Source organism: Aythya fuligula, chromosome 23 (genome assembly GCF_009819795.1).
Source record: "Aythya fuligula isolate bAytFul2 chromosome 23, bAytFul2.pri, whole genome shotgun sequence".
In the NCBI taxonomy this organism is placed as follows: domain Eukaryota; kingdom Metazoa; phylum Chordata; class Aves; order Anseriformes; family Anatidae; genus Aythya; species Aythya fuligula.
In genome coordinates this window covers 1,456,507-1,471,019 of record NC_045581.1, presented here as the reverse complement: position 1 = coordinate 1,471,019, position 14,513 = coordinate 1,456,507, and the positions used below count along the sequence as shown (strand labels likewise).

Genomic DNA, 14,513 nt, shown 5'->3' with positions numbered 1-14,513 from the left:
TAAAACCCCCCAGAAGGTTCTGGTTTCTCTTTTGGACCAGTGTGACTGCACAAGTGTTGCATTGTACTGCACGAGGTGTGATGCTGCTGATGGGGTGGGAAGAATGGTAGGAGCTTTCTTGTGCTTGCTCTTGGGAGGAGCCTGGGGATTTGTATATTAGAGGCTGGAAAGTGATTTTTTTTTTTTTTAACCCTCTTTTCTATCACTCATTATGTCTTAAATCTCGTGAACTGCTGGTTCAATCTCAGTTCATAGCCTTGCTCCACTTCCTTTGGTTCAGCAGAGCACTTTTACTCTGCAGAAGTGTGAAAAAGTTAAAGTGCCTACTGCTTCCCTCTGCCTGCGACTCTCTTTGCTTTTCTGTTCGTCCTTTATGATGTCTAAAGGCAATGGTCACGCTTCTTAATGTCTTGAAAAAAATTCTAAAACACCATACTGAAGTAAAATAAAACCAACAAGCACTAGAAATGTGCCACATGAATCACTTTCTTGTTGATAGGGCTGACTGAAGGATGAATGAATAGCAGTAGTAACTGCCATAGACACCATGTCATGCTTGACAGCGGAAGATTTCTTTCGAGAACATTGCATTTTAAATGTGTACACAAGACTTGGGTAAAGAGGGTGTATTGCTGATTTCCCATGGGCCTTAAAGTGAAGACATAACGGTGTCTGTGATGCTGCAGCTATCTGCTGCATTGTCTGGTCTGGAGAGACAGAGTGGTGCATCCGTGCCAATCGTGCAAGGTTTGAGCTGTTTGTATGTCCCGTATAGGGAGATGACTAAAGGGGCTGTATCCCACCTTTTCATATCACCTTTTCCTTGAACACAATTGATAGGAACTGCAGTAGCCCAGGAGATGGGAATGACAAGACCTGGTGGTCTTGGTCCAAGTGCTACCTAGAAGTTCAGTTCAATTGATAACTTCAGAATATATTGTAAAGTTTGAGGTTTATATTTGGAGGGTGATCCAGAGAAATTTTCTTCTCAGCTGCTTATCACCGGTTTCAGAGCTCCATAACCTGCTGGACTTGTTTTTCTTATTTCTTCTCCTCAGTGGCTTGCAATATCTTTTGCTAAAAGTGCACCTCACTCACCTCAGACCACAGCTTCTGGCTTCTGCATGATTTCTTGCTTCCCACCTAGGAATGTGAAAATAAATGCTGATGATGGGTTTGTAAGAGGTGTATGGAAAACAAAGAGCCAACCTAGGGAGATTGTCTGAGTCTCCCCAAAGCAAGAGACTTGTGCTAAGGGGCAGCCTGGTTTCTCCTGAGAGGGGTGAAGAGTGTTGGCCCAAGCTGGCAGTGTGGTCAGCCCATCGTTACGTGGGGCTCAGTTTAATTCCCTATAGGATGGCAAGAAAGACAAGAAAGCAAGTTAGACATGGTCTTAATCTTGATGCTGGTGTTAATTAATCCTGATTCATTGTTATAAGAGTATGAATTCAGGCAGGAAATGAGCAAGAAGCATTACTGGGGGGAAAAAATCTTTGATTTGACACTTCAGGGTGTGGGGAAGGAAAGCTTTGAAGTTGCTATGTTCTTGCTGCAGTGTACCATATTAACATTTTGGGGTTTGGCTCATGAAGTACTCTCTTCCCTCACCCTTAGAAGCATCGGATGTAATTAAGCTCAGAAGCAATGGTCCTTTCCAGCTCTTTCCTGTCAGCAGGGTGAAATAGCACATAGATGGTGGATTTTTTTTTTCTTCATATTGGGGGAATAGTGGCTGCTGAAATTCAGTTACTCAGGGCTCTGTTACCCCCTGAGAACCACAGCTTTGCTAGCATCTGTTCTTTGCCGCTGCATCAAGACCCAAGATGCTTTCAGTTTCTCATTTAATGGGCTGCAACTTGACCTGTGAGTCTGCTCAGGATGCAGCACTGGGGGCAGATGAGAAGAAGCCCTGCCAGCAGCACTGTGGAAACCCACTATTTTGTCAGAAAGCAGAGCTAAATGATATGCAATTGCCCCAAGCCATTGCAAAGGAGACTTACAGACATCTCTGTGCCGGACCAATTGTCTGATTTACAAAGTTATTTTCAACCCCAAATAGAGATTTTCCAGTTAAATGGTTTTGCAAGCTTTTATTCAACATGAAATGGAAAGAAGCGAGGACTTTCCCTGTGTGAAGGCACCTGCCAGGGGGATGGCCGGCCCAGTGACCTACCCAGCATTAATGGCAGTGCCACCATCTTCTAGAAGCATGCAGGGAAAGGTCACGAGAGCCCTGACCCTCCTCTGGCTTAGCAAGGGCAGTTTGGCTGGGATGTGAATTTTTAATTTGTGTTCAAACCACTTTCACAGCATCATTGCCTGGAGATAGAAAGCATGCAGCCTTGTTAGAGAGGGTGATAACAGCTACTTTATCTCAAGTGTCTGGACTGCTGCTTTATTTTTTTTTTTCCCTTTTCCTTTTAATCTGATATTCTTTGTTCACAACCCAGATGGGGCAGATGCCTTCCAGTTAAGATTGATGTAGCTTATCAGTAGAAGTCTGCCTGCCATTTCATAGGATGCACCCCAACTAAAGTGGGATAAAAGCTGGAGCTTCAGCTTGTCAAAGACAGTGTGAAAGGAAATCTGTTTAAATGTTTATGCATCAGCAAGGCAGTAAGGCCAGCTTTTATTCCCATGGCATTTCAGTGGCTCTTTGTGATTAGAGATGCCCTGAAGATGCCTCAGTGGTGGAGGAGTGACATGACAGCAATACTTAGCTAAAGCCAGGGCAGCTTTGCACTGGCCAGCATCACTGTGTGCTTCTGAAATGCTCTCTTTATTTATTTATTGTTTGACTTCTCTTTTAAGATGCATATTCACCTCTGTTAAAAGCATCTGTAATGCCTGTTCTGGCATTGATTTTTCCTGGCTTGTCTACAGCCAGGTGGCAGTGAGGGCTTGATGCTGCTGGGGGCACAAAGGGAATGCAGCCAGGGGGCAGTGGTGGCTGTAACGAGCCCCTTTTGGTTTCTTGAAATCCTTGGTGAAGAACTCTGCAGAGAACAGAGACTGCCTGTTCACCCTGTGTGCAGAGGGAAGAGTTTGTGGTTCGGTGGTGAGGCGGGACCAAGCTGTCCCCCAGCCACTCAAAGGAAGATGCAGGACCCTTCACCAGACCAGGTCTGCCACCGTCAGCAACATGCCAGATTGCCGGTGACTTATTTTAAATCTGTTTTAACACTTGATGAAAATTGCTAAAAATATTTTCTCTTGCTCATCAGCCGTTGAACTCCTGCCCTCCAGCCCCATCATTATTCCGTGCAGTTACATCTAATGAGAAATTAGTGCTCTGAGCATTCACGTTGCAGTCTTTCACCTGTGAACAAATATTTTGCATGCCGCATGGGAAGGCAGATTTGTTCAAAAATATAAATAGTTTGATTTTGTATTATGCATACACAAGCAGAACATTTGCAAATATTCAGGCAAGGCCTCCGTTGAATGCACTTTAATATTTCCCTAAGTAGAGGGTCTTTTTGAGATTACGCCTCTGGACCAGGCTCTTTTAATGTGGTCATGTGAGTTGGTGTCCCCAAGTCTCTGTTTCTCTCTGTAAGTTCAGTGGGGTAGTCATTGGCGCTGGTGTTATTTTTAACCCTTGAAGCAAGGACAATCAAGACTTCAGGGCAGCCTCAGATGCTCCAAACCTTTTCCTGATGGGCAGTGACTTAACTTCCCTGATCCAAGTGTGGGAGAGCCCACGATGGTCCTTGTATTGCTGTCTCGGTGCTTTTCTGTCAGTAGTCAGGAAGCTTTTCCTAGTGTGTAACCTGCTTCCCTTTGTGCTGTTTTAAGGCTCTGACATCTTGTGCTATTCTGGACAGGCCAAGAAGATAGTTTGTCTTTGCCTTGTGGCCCTCTTTATATATTTGGAGACTGTTACGAAGCTTCTCTTTAGTCTTTACTCTTTCATTAGATTAACGTGATTTAAATTATTTATTTAAATATGTTTGCTGTTTTCTCAGTCTATGCTTTCTCGACCTCTCACCATTCTTGCTGTCCATGTTGGGACTTCTTCTACAGCTTTGTTGAAATGCAGTGTTCAGTATTGTCTTTAGTAGTGCTACATAAAGGAAAAGTTCCCTCTGTGTATCTGGTGAGCACTATGCCTCTCTGTGCATCTGAGTATGATGCTTGCTTTAGTGCACTGATGTGATGGTGTCCACTTCTTGTTTCATCCATGATCCTTTGTAATCCTGAGATCCTTTTCATTAAAAAAAAAAAAAAGAAAAAAAAAATCTTTGCAAACTGATAGTTATTTCCCCTGTGACTGTCATTGATTGTTTCTGCCTTAGTACTGTTCATCCATCATTCCTGAATTGTCTTTTTCTTTTTCTCTCTCTTTTTTTTTTCTTCCAGACCATTTGTACTACTTACCAAGAACATTTTGAATCCTAATCCTGGCTTCCGAAGTACTTGCAGCCCATCCCAGCCCGGTATCAGCAGCAATTTTAGTAAGCATACTATGTTCCATCATTCCAATCACTTTTGAAAATAGCGAATTTTGTTGGACCTAGGACGGACCCTGGGACACCCACATCCTTCCCTGTGACAGCATGCATTGTGGCAGCATCCCACAATGCTGTATATGCCCTGTAAGAGGTACAAAAAGAAATGAGACTCCCTGGGACAATGAAATTCGTGTCTCAAAGCAAGAGATTTTATCAGCCCCTTTGAAGTTTTGTAATGAGAAATATGTTTATTTACCATGCCGGTGCCTGAACAATATGGGTTTTGTGCAGGGCCAGGTGTTTGAAAGAGCAGAAGCTCTGCGTTGTTGCAAAATCAGCAAGTTGACTTTCTCCTGTGTATTTGTACATTTTTCTTTTTTTTTTTTTGTTTTCCTGCTTTCTCAATGGAAAACCCACCTTCTGTTCACACCCCATAGATGCCCTTTCGTTCAGCAGACACTTATTAGTTAAAGAGCCTCAGTGTTTCGAGCTGAGGCCCAGGGGGAAGGAAAGCAAACACGATTTGTTTCATGACTTCACACCAAGGAGGAGGTTCTGAGTGATTGTGGGAGTGTGCTGGACCTGGGGGGCTGCAGCAGGTTTGTGTTGGAGTCAGTGCTCTATGTCCTCTGCTTGGATTTTTGCCCTCTGGCTCAGACACTGCATTTATGTATCAGTGGACTATGACATAAGTTCATTTTGGCGGTGGTGGCGAAGGGTGATATTCCAGGATTTATGAATTTCTATGGGGTCTGACAAATGAAGCTTTATAGACCGAATTTATATTTATAACGCGAAGGGACAGAGCCAGATACTGCCTGCGGAGACCAAAAATATGGTGCACAGCCACTGTTTATGTCCCTGTAGCTGTCAGTGTTTAACAAATAAGAAATGGAAACAAAAATGTTGGAGGGAGCCCGAAGGTAATCGGTTGCAAATGAACTCAGACAAGAAGTAGCTTCTTGTTTCTCTGCAAGAAAGGAGTATAAAGCTAGCTTTTGCTGTTAGCTGCACCTAAATGTACATGTTTGTCAGAATAACTATCAGTTTCAAACTTCATCTCCTCTGTGACATCTGCTGTTTCTGGAAATTCAAGCTGAAACAGGAAAAATGATGTGTGCTTGCCTTTCATCTCTGACTGTGAATGTAGCGGTGAATTAGGATTTCCAGCTCCTGTGTCATCTGGTCAGAAATACTGTTCTCATGCCGCAAAGAGGGAAACTGAGGCACAGAAGACAAGTACTTGCATTAGGCTCATGGAGTGGGCTTGGATGAAGGATGCTGATTTCTTGTCCCCTCTTCCATGATCTCAGTGTTTCCCAAAGTTTTGAGAACTTGAGAAGTAATGAAGTCCTGTGAAGACAGATTTGCAATTTGGTGTTTTCAAGGACTCTAACTACATAAAACTGATTTACTGTGAGAGAAAAAGCCTTAAATATCCCTGTAGAGAGGACATAATGTGAATGATATTGTATTTATTCATTGCATTTCACTGAGTGGATGAAATCTCTCCCAACCGTAATTGAATTATATTTGGATGTGCTATCTAGTCTGGTGGTGTTAAAAGCAGGTGCACAAAAGGGATTTTTTGGAGAGAGGAGAAAAAAGCTTACTGTAGCAGTAAAAGATTCTTACTGCTGTAAAAATCCTAATCAGATTAATTATGATTAATTTATCTGTCTGTTTTTATTTATAAAAGCAGCATTTCTAAAGAGTTTTGCTTAAAACCTTCGAGACTTTTAGTAATATGTTTGACTTCTTTCACATGGTGCAGTGTATAAATCTGTGTCTGGTTGGGCTTTTAGGGAGAATTATATTGCTTTGAGCATTTAGACCTAGCCATTATTTCTCCATCTCCTCTTACACCTTTTTTTGTCAGTAAATCCATCTCCTGTCACCTCTCCTATGTTGCCCATCTGTAGGTGGCCCAGCCACTCTTGTGCTAATGTCTTCCAACAAGTTTCTTGTCTTCTTGCAGATACTTTTTTCTTTTTGTCTCTCTTTTTTTGGACAGTTGTACCATATTTTCCCTTTGGCAGCGGCCTAGTGCTGCTCGTGGCCTTCTTGTAGGACCAAAACTTCTCGTCTTTGTAACATCCTTGCCCCATCTCACACATGGCTTGTTTTCCTCTGAAACAATCCTTCTGTAATTTTCCATTTGTGTGCCTCACCAAAACTCAGATCTTTTCTCACTTGCATATGTCACTTACTTTTCCTGTCTCTCTCTTTCTCTCTCTCTCTTTTTTTTTTTTTTTTAATGCTTTTTTTTCTCTTACTGTTTTTCATTTCTGAAAAGCTGCTTGGATTTTCACAAAACCAAACTGTATGACATTGCATATGTGCTTGCCCATATGTATCTGCTTATTGCAAAAGTGGCAGAACAGTATCGATCAAATGAGGTAATTTTCCATCAGATTCATCCCTCTGTTTCCTTTTCATATTTATTCACTGCTCAGAAGCGAGCCTCCTTGGAAAGCCTCAATCAAAATATTAAGGTGGTTTTGAGTTTTTACAAGCCTGAAAAACCAGAAGGTTTCCTTGTGCTGCGTGGGTGCTCTGACCATTGCTCTCCCTCTCCATCAGTTGAACCGGAAGGTTTGGTGTCATGGAGCAGCAGCCACATGTGCTGATAGAGGCTTCTGCAGAGTCTCTTCCTCATCACTTGCAAGTCTCATGCAACTCCTGTTTTTCCTTTCATTTTTATTCAGCTTTTCTTTTCATGCTTTGCCCCTCAGTGCCATGACCCACTGTTGTTTCTGATGTATAGCCTCTGGGTTTGATCTAGCTGGGATTCAACAGCATCTTCATTGATGAATTTTCCATCGTTGATGAAAGGGTAAAGAGCACAAGAAGGCACAGGGTGGACACAGCTCGGCTTGTGGGCAAGTATTTACTTTTGAAAGAAATTTGATGATCCACAGTGTTTCTTGGTAGGCACCGAAGAAAAGATGCCCCCACGGGGACAGTTCTGTGGGTGGACGTGTGTAGTATTTCCCATTTTTTTTCCTTTGTAGTATTTTCCATTTTTCCCTTTGCCATCACTTTGCTGGTGCAGTGATGTTCCCGGCTCGGGATGCATACTCAAGCTTTTGCATTGAGGCCAGGTTTCATGGCAGTGGCGTTTCAAATGAAGAGGCCACATGGCATCAGAACCCAGTTGACTGGCTGTCGGAAACCAAGTATGAAGTTAACCCTGAAGTTACATATAACCTTTTTCTTTTCACTTTTTAGTGGGAAAAAGCAGGTTTATTTCCAAGATCATCTTTGTTTCATTCCTATATGCTCCTCTCTTCAAGCCCTGGCATCTCGTTGTGTTGGCAGTGAGGTGTTAAGACCAAGCCTGGACTTCCTCCCCTCCTGCTTTTGGTGTCCTCTCAGCTTGGTGGCATGCAGAAGTCCTGGTGCACGGGACAAAGTGCCTCTGCCCAGGAGCCTGTGTCACTACTTTTGTGTCATCCTTTACCAAAACAGAGAGGTGATGTTTTTAACAAGGTAACAACACTCTATTTTAAGCTGCTTCTAAAAATAAATTCCCACACAAGCTGGCATTGTGGCAGCAGTGTTTTATAGTTTAATTGAGACTGTTTTCTTAGGATGATTCATAGAAAGAAGATGAGCTTTACTAGTTTTACCCCAGGGTGAGGTGACGTTGGCAAGTGGTACATGAAGAAGTCTGCACGGCTGCGAGGACTTTTCTGATTAGCTCTATGGTTGTTGGCTTTTCCCCTAGGGCTGGAGTGTCACGTCGAACATTGGACAAGCTCTCTTTGTAGGTGTCTGGTAGCTAATAGAATGCATTCTGTGTGTGCAGAGCATCCTACAGTGCTGTGGAGAGTTGATGCCATTGTCACACTGAATGACAAATAACGGCCACGGGAGGTAATAAGGAAAGAGATGGTTTCTCTGGGAAATAAGGTAGCGATTTAATATTTGTCCCATGCTCAGAGCTGCGGGGAAGAAGTACAAGAGCCAGAGATATTGGGTGAGGGGAGGAAAGCATTGCAGAAATATCCAGAGAGCAGATGACTCTGCCCTCCCACACTGTCATCAACTATCTCAACATCTGGGGTGGGAGCAGCTTCCTCGCTGTAGCTCCCAGCACGTGAGGCAGGTTTGTTCTCTTGGTAACATTAAGAAGAATGATTCTTCTCTGTCGAGCTACGTCATGGCCCAGCCAACCACGTGAACACCTCACAAAGAAAGCTTTTTGCCTCTTGCCCAAGGCAAAGACGTGTCATCTCCTGGGGTTAGTGCTCCCTTATGGATGATTTGGAGATGAGTGTGAGGCAAGGAGAAAGAGCCAAAAGAATCAAAGGAGCAGGAATGTCTCAAGTCCCCTCTGTAGGCTATTCAAGTAACTGTCAATAACTGATTCTCTTGTGTCCATGAGAGTGGCAGGATCTCAGGGCTGTTGTGCTGAGGTCAAGTGTCTCTGAAACCCCAAGTATCTCAAGTCCACGGTCTCCAGTCTATCAGCTTTGGGAAAGCAATACAAATAATGCCCATGCCAAAGGCAATGTCATGATCAGCTGTTCCTGTGGATTCGGAGGAGAGCAGCAGCAGGCTCATCTGTGTCTGGTCCTGATCCAGTGTCAGCAGGTCTCGTGGGCAGTAGGTGACCCAGTGGCCATGGGATTGGGACCATAGGTCTGGGGGCTCTGAGGATAAAAGGTAAAGTGCTACTTCCTATAGGGAATGCCTGTGCACATGTGATGTGGTGATCTGGGATTATGGAAGGTGTAAGGTTGGCATTGCTCCACTCAAAAACTTGCTCTTGTGTTGCCAGCAATGCATCTGGCACTAACAAGGGATCCCTCTCTGGGCTCCCTGGCTGAATCCAGGTTGTGCACATCTCCTTCGCCTCACAGGAACCAGCCAGTGTGTTCTGTGCTTGCTGGTGCACCTCAGCAAAGGGAAACGTAACTTGAAGGAGGTCTGTTTGTACCTGAGGACCCCAGTCATGGCTCAGGGTCACATTGCACCAAACTTGTACTGGTATCCCAGTGTGCCACGCATGGCCAAAAGGTCCCAGCTGCATGAGATGGGCTTGTCTCTCTGCTAAACAACAAAAAAGCAGGTCACAGAAATCCAAGATTGTGGATCATGTAGGTAAACCCACAACTGAGCCAGCTCTCCTTGAGGTCAAAGCCCTCGGGGTGGCAGAGGAGTGAGTACTGGTGTGTGAACTTCCAGCTCCTCTCCTCGTATGAACTCACCATTCAGAGCCTGACAGTGCCTCCAGGCTTCTTGCCACCACACAAAGCTCTAGGAAGCGTTGATCTGCAGCATGTTGCACCAAAGTGGGTGGTGACCCTCTCGCCCTCCTGGAAGAAGTGATACAGCTACATTACATCATTCAAAGGAAAGATCGTCACATGGAAAGTGGCAGGAAAATACCATTGCTTGTATACAGTGCGGTTCTTTAGAATGGAAAGACAGAATCTTATCATGATAAAAGGAGGCAAAACAGGACGTCTGGGCTCAGCTCTGATATCTGCTGGTCATGCAATGCTTCTCCAGGATCCTGTGTTTTCAGTTGTAGTGCTGGAATGATAATTTCTATTTCTGTGAGGTTGTCCAGGATTTGCTGGTGTTGCCCTTGGGACCCTGGGACAGGAGAAGCTGCTCAATGTGTCCATCAAGCTTAGAACAGGCAGTTGAGATAGGAACAGAGGGCTGAAATGGGCCTAATTCTGACCTTATTTGCTATGCATTTCAGGAATGGCTGCCTCAAAGGCAGCAGTCGCCCCAGTGCAAAAAAAACAAACAGTTAAAGCAAATTGGAATTGTCATCAAGGCAAAAGCATGCAAAGTGGGACATTGGATGAGGCTGAGCAGAGGAACAGAGTTTTTATGTACAAGCATGAGGCTTTTTAACCTGGTGCTTCTTTCATTTGTCGTCATTAAGAAAATGACAATGGGAGCGAAAATGAAATACCCTGGGAATATAAAACAAACCAAAACAACTCCAGCCCTCCCCTCAAAACAGCAACCCTTCAATTGTTGATTAGATCTGCCCAATGCTACAGTGCAGCCCTTTCAGGTCGGTTTGTCCTATGCCTTGCCAGGCAAGGAGATCATCTGCAGAGCATTAAAGCTGATGAGAAGGCAAGATGATAAAATCAGTGAAGAAGAGGAAAGAGCCTGATCTCACCTGCACACAATGAAACTAAGGGTTTTGATTAGCTCTCTGGGATGTGGGGGATGTCAAAGGCAAGGTTTGTCCTCTGGTGTTGCTTTGTTTGGGGGTTTAAGCAGCGCTGGGACCGGGGAAGTCCCACTGCTGCTGCCAAAGAGTTAATCACAACATAATCGTCTCATTCTCTTTCGGAGAGGAGTTCTCCGTGGCAGCCCGCAGGGCCGTTGGGTAAGACGCGTGATTGTGTGTTCTGGCAACCGCTTTGCAATGTGAAATAAACACCCTTCCGTATAATAGCCTTCATTGAGCATTGTGCCTGGGAACTCATCGTGACACATGGCAGCCCAGGGCTGGGGATGCTTCCTCCTTTTGCAGCTCAGCAAAATATTTACACAGTGTCTTCTAGTAAACTGGTTCCTCCGTGCTGCGGGGCGAAGCGACTCCGGAGCCGGTCTCAGAGCCTGACCCTGCTCTGAGTCCATCCTAAAACAACAAGCGCAGCTTGGCTCTGCTCAATCTGTCAGCCAGGTGGAACAGCTACCGAACGTGCTTCCCTGTTAGGATTACTTTATAAATTGCTGTAATAGCCCTGCAGATTTATTGTTGCTGTAAGTACCTGGAACATTCAAAACAACAGCCCATAGACCCAGCCCTTAAGCCATGCACTGGGGAGCAGGGAGGGAACTGCAGGGGCTGATGGCTGCAGCGTGTTCAATTTGGAGTCTCAGGTACTCTGCACTCTGCAATTATTAAGCCCTGCAGTTGCTTGATTGCAGTATTTAAGAATAATATTTTTAAAACCTTGGTGCTAGAGAAAAAATAATGAGGATTTTGCTGCTGGCGGAGAGCAAGCTGTGGGTATTGGAATGCCAGCTAGTTTGCAAAGAATAGAAATCTCTTTTTTCCCCTTTGACCTCCAATACCATAAGGTCTCAATGGCCAGAGAAAATTATTATGGTTTCTGGCTCCTGACCGTTGCTGCTCATCAAAAGCTATTCCACAGTGTCACAGTCAGCCTCTGCAGACCACAAAACCAGTTACAGCTAGAAAGTTTGTGTTCGATGTATAGAAGGCTGATTGAAAAGAAGCATGTTTCCAAGAATTCTCTATGTTTTGGTTTGCGAAAGGTCTAAAATTTAAAATATGTTTCTCTTACCCCAAATAGATATCAAACAGTAATTGTAGGTGGGGAATTACAACATATACAGCTGGTTTTAGCTGGCCTGCAAAAATCTGTTCTTGGCTTTGTGATAGTCAGGGTATTTCTCACCGAAGAGCAAAACCAACAGAAAAAATCTATTTAATCGATGCAGTCTTTGGGCAATGAAGCTAGACAAAGTAAGACTAGAAAAAGGGAACAGAATCTTAGCAGAGAAGTAATCGGTCACTGGAACATCTTAACTGAGAACAGCTTCATCTACAGTCATTGGTAGTACTTAAACCAAGCCCGTTTTTGCTTTTTTTGTGAGAGATATTGAAGCTCAAAGAAAAATAATAAATTTCATGCAGAAATGTCAGAGAGATTCTCTGGCTTGTGTTAAGCAAGAGTTTAGATTTAATAATTTTTCTTGCTGTCTTCTGGTCTTAATATTTGGGGACCCAATATTTGGGGATCTCTGAAGACCATGTGAGATCATGGCATCACCTTTTGAAAATCAACCTTTTTTTAATCTTTCTGGAAACGCTTATTCCAAAAACATTAAGGGCCTTGACTGTGATACAATCATTTCCCTAAAATTCTGTGTTTTCTCTATCTAGTTATGAACGTCCCTCTTTCTTGGATAGCTTTTCAAAAAATATTTTTATTTCATTTTCCTCCCCTAGAGCCCTTTTCTTAAACTTCAGGTTTGGTTGTAACAACAACTCTTTACTGCTCCTTCCTACAGCAAAAGTATCTTCCAAACTGACGTCAGCAGTGCAGTCAGATTGCTACTTGTCTGCCCAAGCATCCTCTCCCAATAACGAAATCAGGGCCATTATTTATGGCTGTCCTCCCCCATGGTCTTGATGCTCATGAATGAGCAACAACAGCAACAACAACAACAAAACTCAAAGAGGAAAATTTTGCAAGGTAGAGAACCAAGGTCGTAACTTCAGATTTCTCAGAAGAGGGCTCCTACCCAGATGGCAAATGAGTTGCTTGGGCTCCTTCATCTTTGGACCCTGTTGGTTTCAGGTGAGCAGGTCTGGTGGGTGGCAGGGCTCCATCAAGCCTGACGGGTGATTCAGCACCTTCCACCCCAGCTTGGGGCAGGCTGTTGGGTTTACACCATTCTTGCAGCACCACCTTCTGGCCCACAGCCCTGCACGTCGGACCAGCACTGTCTTGGGCGACGTGCGCATCGAGGTCCTCTTTGGTAGCTGCCACCTGGAAGGAGGGGAGCGAACCCCCTGGGTGGCTTGTGGCCAACGAGGAGGTGCCGGGGGAAATCTAAGCAAGCCTTTCTGCAGGGTTTCCGAGCCCTTGGGGTGCTGGTACCACATCCTGCCGCACGGCACGCCCCGTGTGCCCGGAGCTGCCGCTGCAGGCGAAAGGAAACTCGCGGCGAGGAGGTCCCGTCTCACGCAGCGGTCTGCTGAGCACAGAAAGCAGCTGACAAGAGAAGGTCTAGTAGCTACCTGCCTGTTTCTATCATGCTGTGGGGGACTTTTTTTTTTTTTTTTTTTTTTACCCCTGCTGCTCCTCATTTTCCCACCCCGCCGGCGTGAGAGCCGCTCGTTTCTTTCAACGAGTCGCTCTTGCAGAAGTTGTCGCGTTATCGACCTGCAGCGGGGCTGTTGTGGCTGCAGGCTTGGCTGGGTGTTTCCGACAGTGTCACTCGGTCTATTTAAAGATGTGAACTCTTCCTCCAGACCCGGCCTCGCTGTTCGTTACGTTAACAGGAGATCTCCTTAATGAGATGTGACTGCAGCCGTCTGTGCAGGGGCAAGCAGAAACCTCATCCAACACCTTCTCTTGAACCTGTCCCCCACTGTTTTATACTTGTACTGACATAACTGTCCTGTTCAGCTGCCGAGCAGACAAAAGCCAGCCTCTGCTATCTGCTGCCTAAAGCCAGTTGCAGCGTCTGCAGAGACAGCAGCCGTAAAACAGACCTACACCAGCAACCCAAGGTCTGCTTCGTTCCTGTCAAGGCCTGTAGCTATTCTTTGCCGCCTGCTAATGCTCAGGCATAAAGCAGGAATGCTGGCCTCTTAATAGTGTTTTTTTTTTTTTTTTTTCAAGGAAAAAAAAAAAAAAGAAGAAAAAACAAAACCTTTCCTAAAGAGGCTGGAGGCAATTTCAGACTTGCCTGGTCTGTGTTGTTGGTGCTTTGAGGGGAAGACAGAGACAGAAGTCTCGTTACAATGCTTGGTGCTTCTGTATGGGATAGTTTTAATCAGTGGTTGTCTGTCCGTGGGCCCAGCAAAACCAACTTTCTTGAATACTTGAAGCTGTCTTTATGTACAGTTGGAGGCAGCTGTGGCTAGCTTTCAGGGGCCCTTGAAACCTGGAGTTGCTGATCAGAGATTTGGTGATGGGCTTTGTAGGTGAAATTTTGCAAGATACCGTTGCCGCTCTTGGCAATACCAGGAGAGCCCATCGCAGCCCAGGTGTGAGGATTGCAGCATTTGGGGTGTTAGTCCCAGCACCAGCTTCTCTTGGTATTTCTCATGTGGACATGGCACAGCAGGAAGGACAGAGGAAAAATTGCCTGAAGATCCATTTTCCAGCAGTCATGGGCTTTGCTTCTAAGCTTTTTTTTTTTTTTCTTTTTTTTTCTTTTTTTTTTTTTTTAAAGCAGCCACTTTATCTAAAGTTTAGATGTGTAGCTTATTGTGATCTTTGACCAGCAAATTTCTTGCTTACATTAAAATAATGAGGGCTTTTTGTGATCTCTTAGCAGCTTAATTGGTAAGAGATTTCATCTTAGGTAAGT

The 14,513-nt window shown here is 44.6% G+C and overlaps 1 protein-coding gene across 6 annotated transcripts in view; it reads left to right on the top strand.

Moving 5' to 3' along the window:
- The window catches only part of HIVEP3 (HIVEP zinc finger 3), a 257,490-nt gene that overhangs the window by 159,056 nt on the left and 83,921 nt on the right, over positions 1–14,513 (top strand). For 5 of the 6 annotated variants that reach the window (XM_032202102.1, XM_032202101.1, XM_032202103.1 and 2 more), the window contains one exon: positions 4,363–4,457. The exons of the other annotated variant lie outside the window; for it this stretch is intronic. The gene's annotated coding sequence lies outside the window, so the exon portion shown is untranslated. The remainder of the gene's footprint in view (positions 1–4,362; positions 4,458–14,513) is intronic. 6 annotated transcript variants of the gene reach the window in all.